The 14,815-nt window shown below is 29.7% G+C and overlaps 1 pseudogene; it reads left to right on the plus strand.

The window, feature by feature from the left end:
• LOC113372699 overlaps positions 1-748 on the plus strand; it is a 3,786-nt pseudogene extending 3,038 nt beyond the window's left edge.
• Positions 749-14,815: the final 14,067 nt, after the last annotated feature.

The raw sequence follows: 14,815 nt of genomic DNA on the forward strand, positions 1-14,815 counted from the left end.
CACAATTTTTGGTAATATCTATGAAATTGAAAATGAAAGTTCCAATTTATTAATGTGAGATGCTGTTTTAACCCGCTTTTGGAATTTTGTGTTCAGAAATTTTCTTTTATAGTCCAGTCATTTAAGCTTAAATTAGGTAAGAATCTCGGAATTCAAGATACTCAGCTGTAAGTCTGTAAATACTTGTATATTGACACCTAAAAAGTTGTCTCGAAACCTTCATATGTTGCGTACACCCTTCCATATGTAGGTTTTGAGACAACTTTAGGGTGCGAATACAAGTATTTACATACTTATAGCTGGGTATCTTGAATTCCGAGTTGAACTTACTATAATGAATACTAATAACGTATTTTTTAGAATAAGCATACTCCTTGTATATAACATTTGCAGATATTTGATCAGTACTGTAATTATTTTTATTCTATATTATTAAGTATTTCCAAAGATGCAATTTAAACCTATGTGTTCAAAACTCGGGACAAAATATCAAAATCCGGCACAATTATTGCTTTTTAAAAAATCCGGGGTAAGAGGTTAAAATCCGGGACCAGTAGTATGGTCACCTTACTAATAATGCAGTTTTAACAGAAAAATGTATCTTTTACCATATCCCGATTCGACCCTGTCCCTCGGTCCATGTGTTGGTAGTGCATGTATGTTCTATTCATGCGATGACGTCGTCCCCATGTTCTATGTTCTATGCGTTATATGTGCTATGTGTTATGTGTTATGTGCAGGTGCCTAACTGTTCATCAAATCCATGTCGCCGACTACGACCACGTTTTCTAAACCAAAAGGCGTGCCACATAATAAAAGACTAGCTGTAAGTGGAATTCTGTCTTAAGGCAATTAAGGCATCGTGCCTTAAGGCAAATTGCTGGAACTTTCCGTACCAAAAATTATTATTTTTTTAAAAACGATTAACATTTTTGAAAAAAAAATACTTTGAAAAAATAAGATTTTTGAGAAACTATAAATTGGACAAAAAATTACTTTTTTTTGAAAAAAATTTTTTTTAATTTTTTTTTTTGTTTTTTTTTTGAAAAAAAATTTTTTCTTTATTTTGACATATTGTGGAAGATCTCAACTTTTTTTCAAAGCAATCGTACTGCTTTAACTGCATAAGGACAAAATATAAAGCGCGTAAGCGCCGCGTCTCTGTCTAACGCATAAGCATTGGTACGGAACCCATAGGAATGTTAACAAAATGTATACTTATTGTTAAAATCTCTATAAAATATCTGATAATTTGATGTGCATATGTCTAATGATCATTTTGACCGCCAAATGGCTCATTTTTTTACTTTTTCCTCCATATCTCCGAAACCGCTAGACCTACCTTCATGAAAATTTTATCGATTCTTCATCTTGTCAATACAAGTGAAATGTTTTTTGAATTATTCAAATCGGACGCTCCGTTCTCTTAAAAACTGAGTTACCGTTTTCGGCACTTTTTGCCCCGTATCTTCGGAACGGCTAGACCTGCCTTTGCCAAAAACTAATCAGCACGTCTCCTTATCAATACGAATCGAATGTTTTTTGAATTATTCAAATCGGTTGACCCGTGTTCCCGAAATCGTCGACGAAAATTTGTATCCGCACATACATACACACACGTACATACATACACACACACACATACACACACACATACACACACACACACATACATCCATTTTTTCTAAGGTATGCCAAAATGTTCAGAAACCTTTGAAACGTAAAGATATATAAAAATTTTCATTTTCGATTTTTTTGCGATTACTATAACTTACCCTACGGGAAGTTAAAAATACAACTTTTGTTTTAAATATCCGCTGCGGAATTAAAAAATTGCGATAAGTCACATGTTTATGTTTTTTGTTCAAATGTCTTATGGGGCAAGGACACCAAATTGTATCTACCCCCTTGTGTTACGACTACATTATTAGTTATCTTTATCCCTTACTTTTTAATTCTTGAAATTTCATGCAATTCTCTATATTCTTTTCTAACGTAAATCGTCCAAAATCCGTATTCTGCAATCATTTTAGTAAATCAGTAATAAAGTCAAACCTCTTGCAGTACTTCTTCATTTGTCTTTTGCATCTTCTTCATTCTTTTTCGTTCTTTCTTAGAATTCATGTCTCTGATCCGCAAAGAGCATTGTTTAACTTCCCGTAGGGTAAGTTATAGTAATGGGCCAAAAATCGAAAATAAATTTTTTTGCATAATTTCACGTTTCAGTGATTTCTGAACATTTTGGCATACCTTACAAAAAATGGATATCAGTGTGTATATGTATGTATAGATACAATTTTTTATCCACGTTTTCGGGCACACGGATCAACCGATTTGAATGTTTTAAAAAACATTCGATCCCTATTGATAGGGAGATGTGCTGATTAGTTTTTGGCAAAGACAGGTCCAGCCGTTACGGAGATACGGAGAAAAGAGTGCAGAAAATTCAAATCGAGATTTTCAGAGAACGGAGTATCGGATTTGAATGATCTAAAAAACATTCAATTTGTAATGATTGGGAGAAGAGGTGATTAGTTTTTGGCAAAGACAGGTCTCGCCATTTCGAAGATACAGAGCTACATGTGCAAAAAATGTCAGTTTTTTGAGTGAACTAAGCGGCCGATTTGAATTATCTAAATAAATTCTGCTCGTATTGACAAAACAATTGCTTTTGAGGATAAAGAAATATTACATCTTTTTTTTATTTCCCATGAAATATTTTTGTAATTTTGGATTGAATATTCAAAAAACACCCAGGCTAAGCACAGTCTAAGCGCCACTCTGGTACAAATGTTTTACCCAAGTGCGTTTAGACTGTTTATGTACTTTTCTAATTTAGTGAAAAAAACTATTGAAACTATTGAAAAATGTGAAAATGCCGCCAAGCTAAGCACAGTATAAGTGAAAATGTCGCACAGAATTATTTGCAAATGCGTTTAGACTGTGACTATACGAGGGCACTTTTTCAATTTTGCGTAACTATTTTGGGCAACTATTTTTTTGAAATTGAATTCGAAATGAAATGACGATTGTTAATGTTCTGGAGATTGAACTGAATTGATTTATGATTTACATTTGATTTGCTCAGATATAACATGATAGCAAAAATAATGAAAGTTGCAATATTTGTGATAATATATTTGAAAACGTTTAAAATTTCTCGAATATTTCATTACGGTACGGGAAGTTCCAGTAATTTGCCTTAAGGCACGATGCCATACACCACTAGTTTAAATTTTCATTTGTCTCTTGCATACTTCACTTCAGTCTTCATCAGCAGGAAGTTTTTGTGGATATTTGTTAGAATCCACATCTCGGATCCGTACAGAGTATTCTATCAGTTTATTATGGAGATGGTGCAAAGTTCGAATTGCATTTCCATTGATTTCGACATTTCCTACGCTATTGGTATATTATTAATTCCGGTATCGTTATTATTATGTCTGCTGGCTGGTGTATCGTTTGTCGTTTCGTTTCGTGTAAGAATCTGTCGACTATTTTTACCGAGATATTTACTGCAAGCACATGCTAACATTCTACATTCGAACGACAACACGAAATACTCCATTGTATGCGCTTTTGAGCCTCTACAAAAACAACAAACTGACGACGACGGGCCCCATTGAAGGAAAAAGTCGACCAAAACTCTAAAAACCAATTGAAAATTATAAGTAATAATAATCAAGTGCCTAACTAATAAGAGGTCGTCCATTAATCGTAATCGATTTTTTTTGAAGATTTTTGGACCCCTCTCCCCCTTGGTGATACAAAAATTACCCCTCCCCCCAACAAACATCACGTGTATTTTTAGTTACAAGAAAAATTGTAAATATTATGATTTTTGGAAAATGCTTGGATTTTTTTTTAACAATTCAGGTAAAAAATAAATACACTTGATATCTTACTATACCCCTCCCTTCCCCATGTGATATATCGTAATTTTTCCCTCACATGATTAATGGACGCTCCCTAATGGCTATTAAATTTTTAAAATCGGTGCAGCCGTTGTTGCGATCGAATTTTACTCATACATACAAAATACTTTCCTTAAATTTGGTCCCAGGCGATTCAGAATAACTTGAAACGTCCAGAAAACATACAATCATCATATATACCAGTGTTATTATTAAAATCTTTCACATCAATGTGTTTTTTTTTAAATTTTCAACAAAATTCCAAAGTTTTACTAAAATAAGTGGAGTAAATTTTTAGGTAACTAATAATTGCTTTTGAGTTTTTAAAATCGGAGCAGCCGTTGTCGTGATCGAATTTTACTCATAAATGCAAAATACTTTCTATAAATTTGGTCCCTGGCGATTAAGAATAACTTGAAACGTCGAGAAAATACATACAATCATTAAATTTTCTAGTAATTTTTTTAAAATCCTCAATATCAGATTTGTTATTTCAATTTTTCAACAAAATTCCAAAGTTTTACCGAAAGAAGTGGAGTAAATTTTTAGATAATTAATAATGGCTTTTGAATTTTTAAAATTGGTACAGCAGTTGTTGCAATCGAATTTGGTCCCAGGCGATTCAGAATAACTTGAAACGTCGAGAAACTCCAATAACTGGAGTGAATTTTTTAGGTAGATATCGTGGAATTTTTTCAGTAGAGAACTTGCAATTTCGTAAAAAATTCAGTTCAAATATTAAAAACTATTTTGTCCAGTCTTTTAAACTTAAATTATAAGTATCTTGGAGTTTGAGATACTCAGCTGTAAGTCTGTAAATACTTGTATATTGACATCCTAAAAGTTGTCTCAAAACCTACATATGGTAGGGTGTACGCAACTATTCAATTTCAATGTCAAAGGTCACAAAAAACATTTTTTTACGTTTTTTGTGAATATCTCATTTCCTATAGTTTTTTTGCTATTTGTATTTATTATCAATATTGTAGAGTATAAAATATCATATGTAGGTTTTGAGACAACTTTTAAGGTGTCACATATAAGTATTTACAGACTTACAGCTGGGTATCTCGAATTTCGAGGTGAACTTACTATAATGACTGGAGTAATTATTCGATACTTATTGCAAATAAGTATCGAATAATATATGAACTTTCCAAAATCAGATATTTAAAATGAAGAACCCTTTTGCCAAAAATTCTAAAAGTCGAATTATTTCAGTTTGTAAAAATATATTAATGCGTAAAGTGAATTCTATTATTTTCCTTATTCCTCACAAATTCAATCAGTTTCCATTTCCCTCTCAACTTGATCACCTAGGTACTTGAAAATGTTTTTAACTAGTTTTAAATTTCTAAATTATCGCACAGGTGCAAAATTCAAAGCGCAAAGATACCTTATCGTTTCCCAAGAAAAATTAATCAGGAACTTAAAAGATAATACTCGTATTATTAATAGCACCATTGAAAAGTGCGAATGCACCTGAATCTCAGTACGGGGGCACCCGTTAGGTACAATCGCACCTTAGTCCAGTCATTTGGTCATTTTGCCGGTACAGTACTCCGGGAATTCTGAAAATTGGTAATCTTATAGATTTCGAGGTGCGCTTTACGAAAATCAACTTTGCCACCTCAAATTTGAACGGCAAGTTGCCGCCATATTGAAAAAATGGCGTCAAAAAACAGCTTTTTCAAAATATCTCCTTTCTGGCTCATTTTACGATAAAAGTATCTATGTACGAATTAAACTAGAGAAAATTCCTACAATTCTTTAGAAAACCGTTTTTTTGTAAAATTGATAGTTTAAGAGTACGGCCGCCTCAAAGTCTTTGCTGCTCTCGCCGTAGTATCAAATCAGTCCATACATGACAGCACTTTGAACTTGACCATATTCCTTCTAATAAATAAATATTTTCAATGTTAAATTAAGCCAATAAGATCTAGAAATAAATTAATTCAAATATTTTCTGTTTTTTGGTGATTTTTTAACGCTTCAAGCTACTTGAAGCTATAAGATGCTACTTAAGCTATAAGTATACCTATAGCTACTTTGCCATTGAAGTGTTAAAAAATTAGCAAAAAAAAACGAAAATTTGAATTATTTTATTTCTAGATCTTACTCGCTCAATTTAACATTGAAAATATTATTCATTAGAGAGAATGTGGTCAAGTTCGAAGTGCTGTCATATATGAAGAGATTTGATACTACGGCGAGAGCAGCAAAGACTTTGAGGCGGCCGTACTCTAAAACTATCAATTTTACAAAAAAACGGTGTTCTAAGGAATTATAGGAAATTTTATCTAGTTTAATTCGTACATAGATACTTTTATCGCAGAATCAGCCAGAAAGGAGATATTTTAAAAAAGCTGTTGTTTGACGCCATTTTTCCAATATGGCGGCAACTTGCCGTTCAAATTTGAGGTGGCAAAGTTGATTTTCGTAAAGAGCACCTCGAAATCTATGAGATTACGAATTTTCAGAATTCCCGGAGTACTGTACCGGCAACAGCCTTTTTTTGCACCAAATGACTGGACTACCTGGGGGAAAAGACTTTCTGGTAAATGAATGAAAGCAATTTTGGATATCACCATGTATCACCAGGAGGTGGGGTCCAAACATCATCAAAAAATGGACAGGCACTTGATCATTATTACTTGAGATTGAGAAGTGATTTTTACCATCACTGAGTTGGTTTAGTGATGGGTCTAAATCCAGTAATGTCGCACACGGATACGCACGTGCACTACAAACGACGGGCGGAGACACAAAACGCCCGAAGCGGGGGCCCCACTGTGATTTATTGCGCTTCTGGCCGGGAAATAGGATAATTTAATTAATTAAATTAAGTTCGGTGATGCCCCGACTTACGAGCGCCAAAGAATCGACTCGTTGCCTCGATATACGAGAAAAATTCGATATACGAACTTTGATCGAGTAAGAGTTTACAGGGCGAATATTAATGGCAAAATGAAAATGTGAAAAGTTTCGTCAGTTGTAGGAATGATTTTCCTACCTTAGAAATATTTTGGCTGTTTTATGCTAGTACATTATTCATAGTTGCAAGAGGGCGTCCATTCGTCCATTAATCATGTGAGGTTTTTAGGAAAAGGGGGTTATTTGACAAAAAGTCACGAAATATCACGTGGCAAAGGGAGGGGTATAGTAAGATATAAGTATAGTGTGTTTATTTTTTAATCAGAAATTTTACTTTAATCTCACTATAATTTTGAATATCACCGCATATCACCAAGGGGTGTAGGAGAGTTCAAAAATCCTTAAAAATTTATCACGTGATTTATGGGCGCCCCCTTATCGAGAATTATGTTAACGTTTGAAATTTTGACTATATATTAATATTGTTGTACGGTTATATACACGTATGTTGATTTCGTGATTTTTTGCTTTTTATGCATTCACAAAATATTATTTACTTTTATAACCAAATGGGTTCAAAGAAAAGGTCTCTTGAAAAGCGTGAAATTTATGGAAAATTGAATACATAGATATGTATTGAATAAAAATATATGATTCAGAGTATAATTCCAGCTAAGAGCCTTACAATAATAAGTTTGCGGATAAAAAAACAACCAAATTTTTTTTTGTCCAACGAACCATGTCCAAGTCATTCTTACAATACCACGAATGGTTAGGTAAAAAAACAATAAATAAACTAATAAATAGTAAGTTGATTTTTATTATTCAAAAAAACACAGTGCTGAAAGAAGGATTGCTCCGAGATGCGAGCAATTCGACATACGAACGAATTAAACTCGTATGTCGGAGTACAATTGTATATCATTCGTAAGAATCCGTTCATTAATCACGTGATCAATTTTTAAAAAACAGTGTCTAGAAAAAATCGTAACATTTTTGAAATTCTCGATTTTTTTTTTGGATTTTTCATTAAATTTAAGTAAAAAATAAATACACGTGATATTTTACTAATCTCCCCCTTTGCCTTGTAATATTTCCTGATTTTTTTCTGTCAAAAAGACCTCACGTGATTAATGGACGTCGCCTTTGCAAGGTGTTTTGCAACTTGTATGCAATTCGTCTAAAATTTATATTCGATTCCGTAATGTAATGATGTTTCCAAATACTTAACTTTCTATTTGCGAGTGCTCCATCGTACTTTCTCTATTTAACGACAATTTGCCATTTGCCATCGATAAACTTACAACCATAAGGAAATAATTTACAATGCCCAAACAAATATTTTTTCCCTATTTATCGCCTGTGCGTTAAGATTATTTATTTATTACCATGCGTCCAAGGTTGAATTTGTTATTTTATGTAATACATTGAATTCTTAATGAATTATGACCTCTACAGAATGTTATCGTTGGACAGAGGCATGCAATGATAAAGTACTGATATTAAACTAGACTTAAAATTCAATTTTGGACATGGTTGTAAATGACATTTGACAGCAATGTGTAATGAATTTTGAAAATCTTACCTTTTTATTGCAGAAACTGTTGTAATTAATCACAAAACACGTTATTTATTCTAGACAATATTAGAATATGATGTATTTTATAAGAATTTAATATTAAAATATGATATTTATTGCACTTTACACACAAGACGCGTCCATTGCAAAACATTGCGGCAGACATTTTGACTTTTTGTCAGTTGTGCAAACAACATAAAAATTAAAAATTTCAAATTGTCACACAAATTTAATTTAAAATATATTCATTCAAAATAATTATTATTACTATTTTATTTATTAACTTTACGTTCCTGATTTATTTAAACAAATAATAACGTTACAATGTTATCTGCAAGCTTAACGGCACGGACGGCGCCGTTATAAATATTTAACGGCGACAAAATCAAATTAATTAAAAAAATACTACTTTTATCATAAATCGAGCAAGTATTTATATAATTTTAATTGTTTTGTTGGAATTTATATAAATTATAATAAATAAATGCATCAATTTACGTCAATTTTTAAATGTACCTATGGGTTTTAACGAATGCCTAATATGATAATTCAGGCGTTAATAGTAAAATTATAATAATGATAATAATAATAATTATTATTATTATAAATGTAAAATCACATTTAATTTACTCCTTTTTTCTTGTTTATAGTTTACTTTATATTTTATATCGTTAACGCACACCGTTAATAAAGCCGTTGGGAATTAAAATATAATTTATCTAATAGTTAAAATGTTGAAATTCATAAATTAAACTGGTCTAGCTTATGTTAAATAGTATTTACAAATGGTTTACTGATTTTTGTAATTGATAAGTTAATTTATTTCTATACTGTAATGGATTGTCGTTGTCATTAAAATTCCGTTAATTGAAAATTATTGTTTATAATTTTACGCGCATTTGATAAGAATAAATAAATGAATTTTATTCAAACAGTGTTTAGAGACATCAAGCATTTTAATAAAGATTTATAAAGATCAAATTAATATAACTCTAATTATTTTTTTAATTCTTCAAATTAACGGATCGTTATGTTGTCTGCCTGCAGTAGATGTTTATAAATAATTTTAATAACAAAATGAAAATATTATTTAATTAAAGTACTATTGGTAATTATAAATGAAATTTATTAACAATTACAAACTGCATTTAATTATATTAATTATATTAAAATAACATTCAAATATTTTTTTAAATATTAAATTTACAGAACGTTGTATGCCTGTCTGTCAAATATGTTTATAACATAATGGCGGTATTATGAATTAATTTATTTATATTCATAATACTATTGATTATCGCGTAATTATGAAAGTTTTGTTCTATCTTTGAATCCTAATTTGAATTTGAATATAAATTATATTTAAATTTCGTGCCATAAACGTTTATGCAACCGGCAACAAAAATGTTAAAAGTTATAGGTTATATCGAAATAAGTGGTAAGATAAAGTGGATGATAATAATGGGTGGATATTAAAGGTATAAATAAAATGTACTATTTATATTATATTTGGGAGTTCGTCCCTGTTTCCGTGTTTCATGTTTCGTGTATCGAGAGAGAGTCGTCGTCGTGGTCGTCGAGGAGACTTGGCTTTAACTGGCGTGCACGTGCATTTCAGAGCTCCGCAATATACGATGACCCGGTATTATACGCAAACGCAACACAGCTATTCGTATTGTACTTGTGAACTTGCTTATGAATAAAATATAAAACGGGGCTCAAGAGACGCCGCCATAAAAATAAGAACATAACGACCAACGACCATATCCTCTCTTCTTCTCGGAGGGATTAACTTTAACTCGCAACCTCACATTCCTGAGACTTCTTCTTGCTTCGGATTGCTTGGCTTTTTATTATTGTGCTGTTGTGTGCACAGGTGTGCTCGTTGTTGCCCACGATGGCCATTGTACAGATTTCTAAATTATATTAACAACGAAATAGAAAATATAATATTTGCTTCACCATTATAAATGATAATAATCCCTTACTTTACCAACTAGATGTAAATAGCCTTAGTAACAAATTATCAACTTTTCAATTTTTTAATATAGAATTTAATTATGCCATCACGCCCCATTATATCAAACTTTTTACGAATGTTTGTTGAGACTAAAAAAATAACCAATTAGTTACCACCGTTCGATTTCCAACTGATATCTTAAGTTTTCAAAATCGGGACCGAATTTTGTTGTTGTGAAAACGTGGACGAGCAATTCAGCACTTTTTTGTTTTTAATTTGATTTTAAAGAAACTGCTTGGCTGATCGTGGTACAAAACTGACTAGTCCTTACCGAGTTACATCGAGGACAAATTTTACCTCACACATTTGTTTCAATTTTGTTCTCAAACGATCCAGAAGAAATTGAAGCCTTGTGATTAATATTAATGTATTTGATGTCAAACGATTCAGAATGACATGCAACGATGAATAATATAATCTTTTTACAGAATCTTTTGCGTTACAGATTTTCTACAAGACACGTTGTAATTCATAATACCGCCGTTTGTTATAAAAATTAATTCATACTACCGCCGCCATTTTGTTATAAAAATTAATACATAACACCGCCATTTTGTTATAAAAATTAATTCATAATACCACCATTTTGTAATAAAATAATTATGGTTAGCAGTTTAAATAATTATAATATATAAATAAATATAAAATAATTATGGTTGGCTTTCTGAACCTGAACAGTAGTTTTATTATTCTGATCCATTGGATCCTGTTTCTTTCTAAAGATAAGCCTGAAATATTTTCCGAGAAGTTCCGATTGTGCGTTCCCAAAAATTCCATTCCATTCGGTTGCTTCATCCGATCTCGTCCGATTTCATCCAAATCGACGACAAAGCAAAAGCAAAGGCCAAATAATAATAATATAATATTCGTATGAACACGTGTTCATTTCGTCAGAGGACGTCTCTCTCTTCTCTCTTCGGAGTTCCCTTGAATTTTGACCCATACGCCACGATGAATACAAAATTTATATAAATACACACAATAACTGAACATTTTTGTTCAAAGTAACAAAAAAATGTATATATATATACGTAATTATAGGTAATTTAATTACCTTTCTAATGATATATAATAATAATAATATTTAATTAAATTATAACAAAATAAATAAAATTATAAGCCAACACGATGAGGGGTGCCTTATGAAGATTTTGATTTCAAAGATTAATGAATTATTTTTTCAAAATTTTGTTCCAACATATACAAGTTGTTAAATACAGATTTATAGATAATTTTATTAAGTTTTTAACGATATATCATAATACATTAGTATAAAAATGAATTTTATCAGAATCATGCCAAATGTAAAAAAAATGTAACCAATGAAATCCATCAATGGGTGACGAAATTTTGAACTTACTATATTTTTCTTAATTAATTTTGTTTGAAAAGTTATGAAACGTAATATATAGGTTTATAGATAATTTTATAAACTTTTTAACGATATATCAGTAACCAATGAAATTCACCAATGGCTAACTAAATTATAAATTTACTAGTATTTCTTATTTAATTTTGCTTGAAGAGATATAAAACGTTATGAACAGATTTGTAGAATATATATATATATATACTTATATATTATATATATATGTATAAATAAAATTATGACTTCCATTAAATTCATGATTTCTTTATTTATTTCATTATGCATTAATTTCCATTGTATTTCTTCTACAAAATCTAATTTTTTTTTTCTTTTTTCCAGAATTCAGACAAAAGCCCGCAACCCAATGGTGAGCGACAATTGTCCTGCTAGTTTCTAAGAACTTCATCAAAAATTGTTCGTGTGAGAAAGAATAAAATACATTATCGATTATATCAATCATCGATAAAGCTGTGTGAACTGAAAATAGTTATTCGTTATGGCAGAATTCGAGTGACCTTTATTATAAATATATTATATTTGTTATTTTTATTTTAGAATTTATATTTTTTATAATTTTGTATAAATATTAGAGATTTTATTATCTTAAGTGGATAAATGATGATATGGATGTGTGTGGAAAATTGTGTTTGCTTATTTTCAATTAGTTTTAATAATAATTTTAAAAAGTTGGCGCATTTGTAACAATTGTTTTGTATTTGAAATTGTAAACTGCCAATACTCTTCCTCATTGTAAATATTAAGTTGTAATTTACCAACTGCAGTAATACCCCAGGATATATATATATATATATATATATATATATATATTATATATAGGGTATTACTGTCCATTATCCTTTTACCAATTTCTTTTCTATTGTTACTGTGTACATAATAATGTTCGATTTGTGAATCCCTTCCCCCAAAAGTGTGTCGATATTTATATTTTTACAGAACAAATGGTCCCGACTTGGCTGTGCTGTATAATTCTGTATTATGTGCACATAAACTTTTCTTATGTGCGTGAAGAACACATTATTGAAATGACATGTATGCGTCTATCATTATTATTATTATTTTAACATGGAAGACCATTTAATGTAAATTGTTCTGTGATTTAATAGATTACTGTACAAAATGTATAGAAATATAAAATATTACTATTATGATCATATGATAAAAATAATTAAATAAAGAATTAATAAATGATAAGTTATTGTTTTGCTGCTTGGATTTTCAGGAATAATTATCAATGATAATCAAATATAGAAATTTGAATTGTAGAATTGCCCCATTAATTTAATTATAATTATACCGAGTTGCTGTAGAGCTTTGTAATGTTAGAAACTATTACAGTTTATTTAATTTTGAACAAATTTGCCAAACATACTAATCATTTTAGACAAGTTACAAAAGATATAACAAATAAATACATAAATCTTAGTTCATTTTCTGGATTTTAAAGTATACCAAGTTGCTTCAAGTACGTAGACAATATTATAAACAAAATAATTTTGTACAAATTGTTCTAATACTGCATTTGTATGAGACTTAACATTTAAAAGTTACAACGAATACAATAAATAAATAGGAACATTCAAAGACTTTTGCATAAATTGTCTATTATTAAATGCTGTTTTCAAGAATACCAAGTTGTTCTAGAACATTATAATATTAGACAGTATTAAAGATTATTAAATTTTGAACAAAATTGCCAAATATTTCGTTTTAATTAAAGAAACGTTTCAAAAGTTACAAGAGACAAAGTATAGTCAAACAATTGACTATATATTTTATTAAACTGTGATGTATATTACATTTTTTATTGTGATTTTAAAGTATAACGAGTTGCTGTAAAGCATCACAATGTAAGACATTGTTTAAGATTGTTAAATTTTGAATAATTTTGCTGAATATTTTGTTAACATCAGACAAATCGTTTAAAAGTTACAAAAGATCTGATAAAGAGATGCACATCAGTTTAGTTTCAAATACTGTTTTAAAGTATACCGAGTTGTTTTTGGGCATTATATTATTAAACAGTATAAAAGATTATTAAACTTTGAATAAATTTACCGAATATTGTATTTAGATTAAAGAAGATTTCAAAAGTTACAAGAGGCAAAGTATAGTCAAACAAATAACTATGTATTTTATTGTAATGTATATTATATTTTCTATTGCAATTTTAAAGTATAAGGAGTTGCTGTAAAGCATCATAATGTTTTACATTTCTATAGATCATTAAATTTTGAATATATTCCCGAATATTTTGTTAACATCAGACAAATTGTTTAAAAGTTACAATGGATACAATAAATAAATGCACATTCACACACTCTCGTATAAATTGTCCATTATCAAATGCTGTTTTAAAGTATACCAAGTTGTTCTAGGGCATTATAATATTAAACAGTATTAAAGATTATTAAATTTGAACAAATTTGCCAAATATTTCATTTAGATTAAAGAAACGTTTCAAAAGTTACAAGAGACAAGTATTGACTTATATTTTATTAGCTGTGATGTATAATATATTTTCTATGAGATTTTAAAGTATGAGAGTTGCTGTAGAGCATCATAATGTTAGACAGTTTAAAGATTATTAAATTTTGAATAAATTTGCGAATATTTTGTTAACATCAGACAAATTGTTTAAAATTACAACAGATACAATAAATAAATGCACATTTATTTGGGCTCACTTAATGCAATTATTCAATTTTCAATAAACTTTTAGAACATGTTACTTGTTTTCAACAAATATTGTAAATGTTATAAATCAATTAATAAAAAATGAGTGTAGTTCTAATATTTAGGTATAAAAATCTTAGCAACTATTCAATTATACACTCAAATTTTAATTCAAACAACCTTTAAATATGCTACATTTTCACAAGATGTAAATTGTAACCTCTAGCAAAAAATGTTAACACAAAACAATTCAAAATATTTTAAATGAATAATTTAAGTGTATAAGTGTATAAATAACAATCACACTATCAAAATTATACAGTTTATTCAAAACTTAATTATAAAAACATATAAACTCTTATTAA

Source organism: Ctenocephalides felis, unplaced genomic scaffold (assembly GCF_003426905.1).
Source record: "Ctenocephalides felis isolate EL2017-DRISC unplaced genomic scaffold, ASM342690v1 CF-g0.4_SCAFFOLD_01604, whole genome shotgun sequence".
NCBI classification, from domain to species: Eukaryota; Metazoa; Arthropoda; class Insecta; order Siphonaptera; family Pulicidae; genus Ctenocephalides; species Ctenocephalides felis.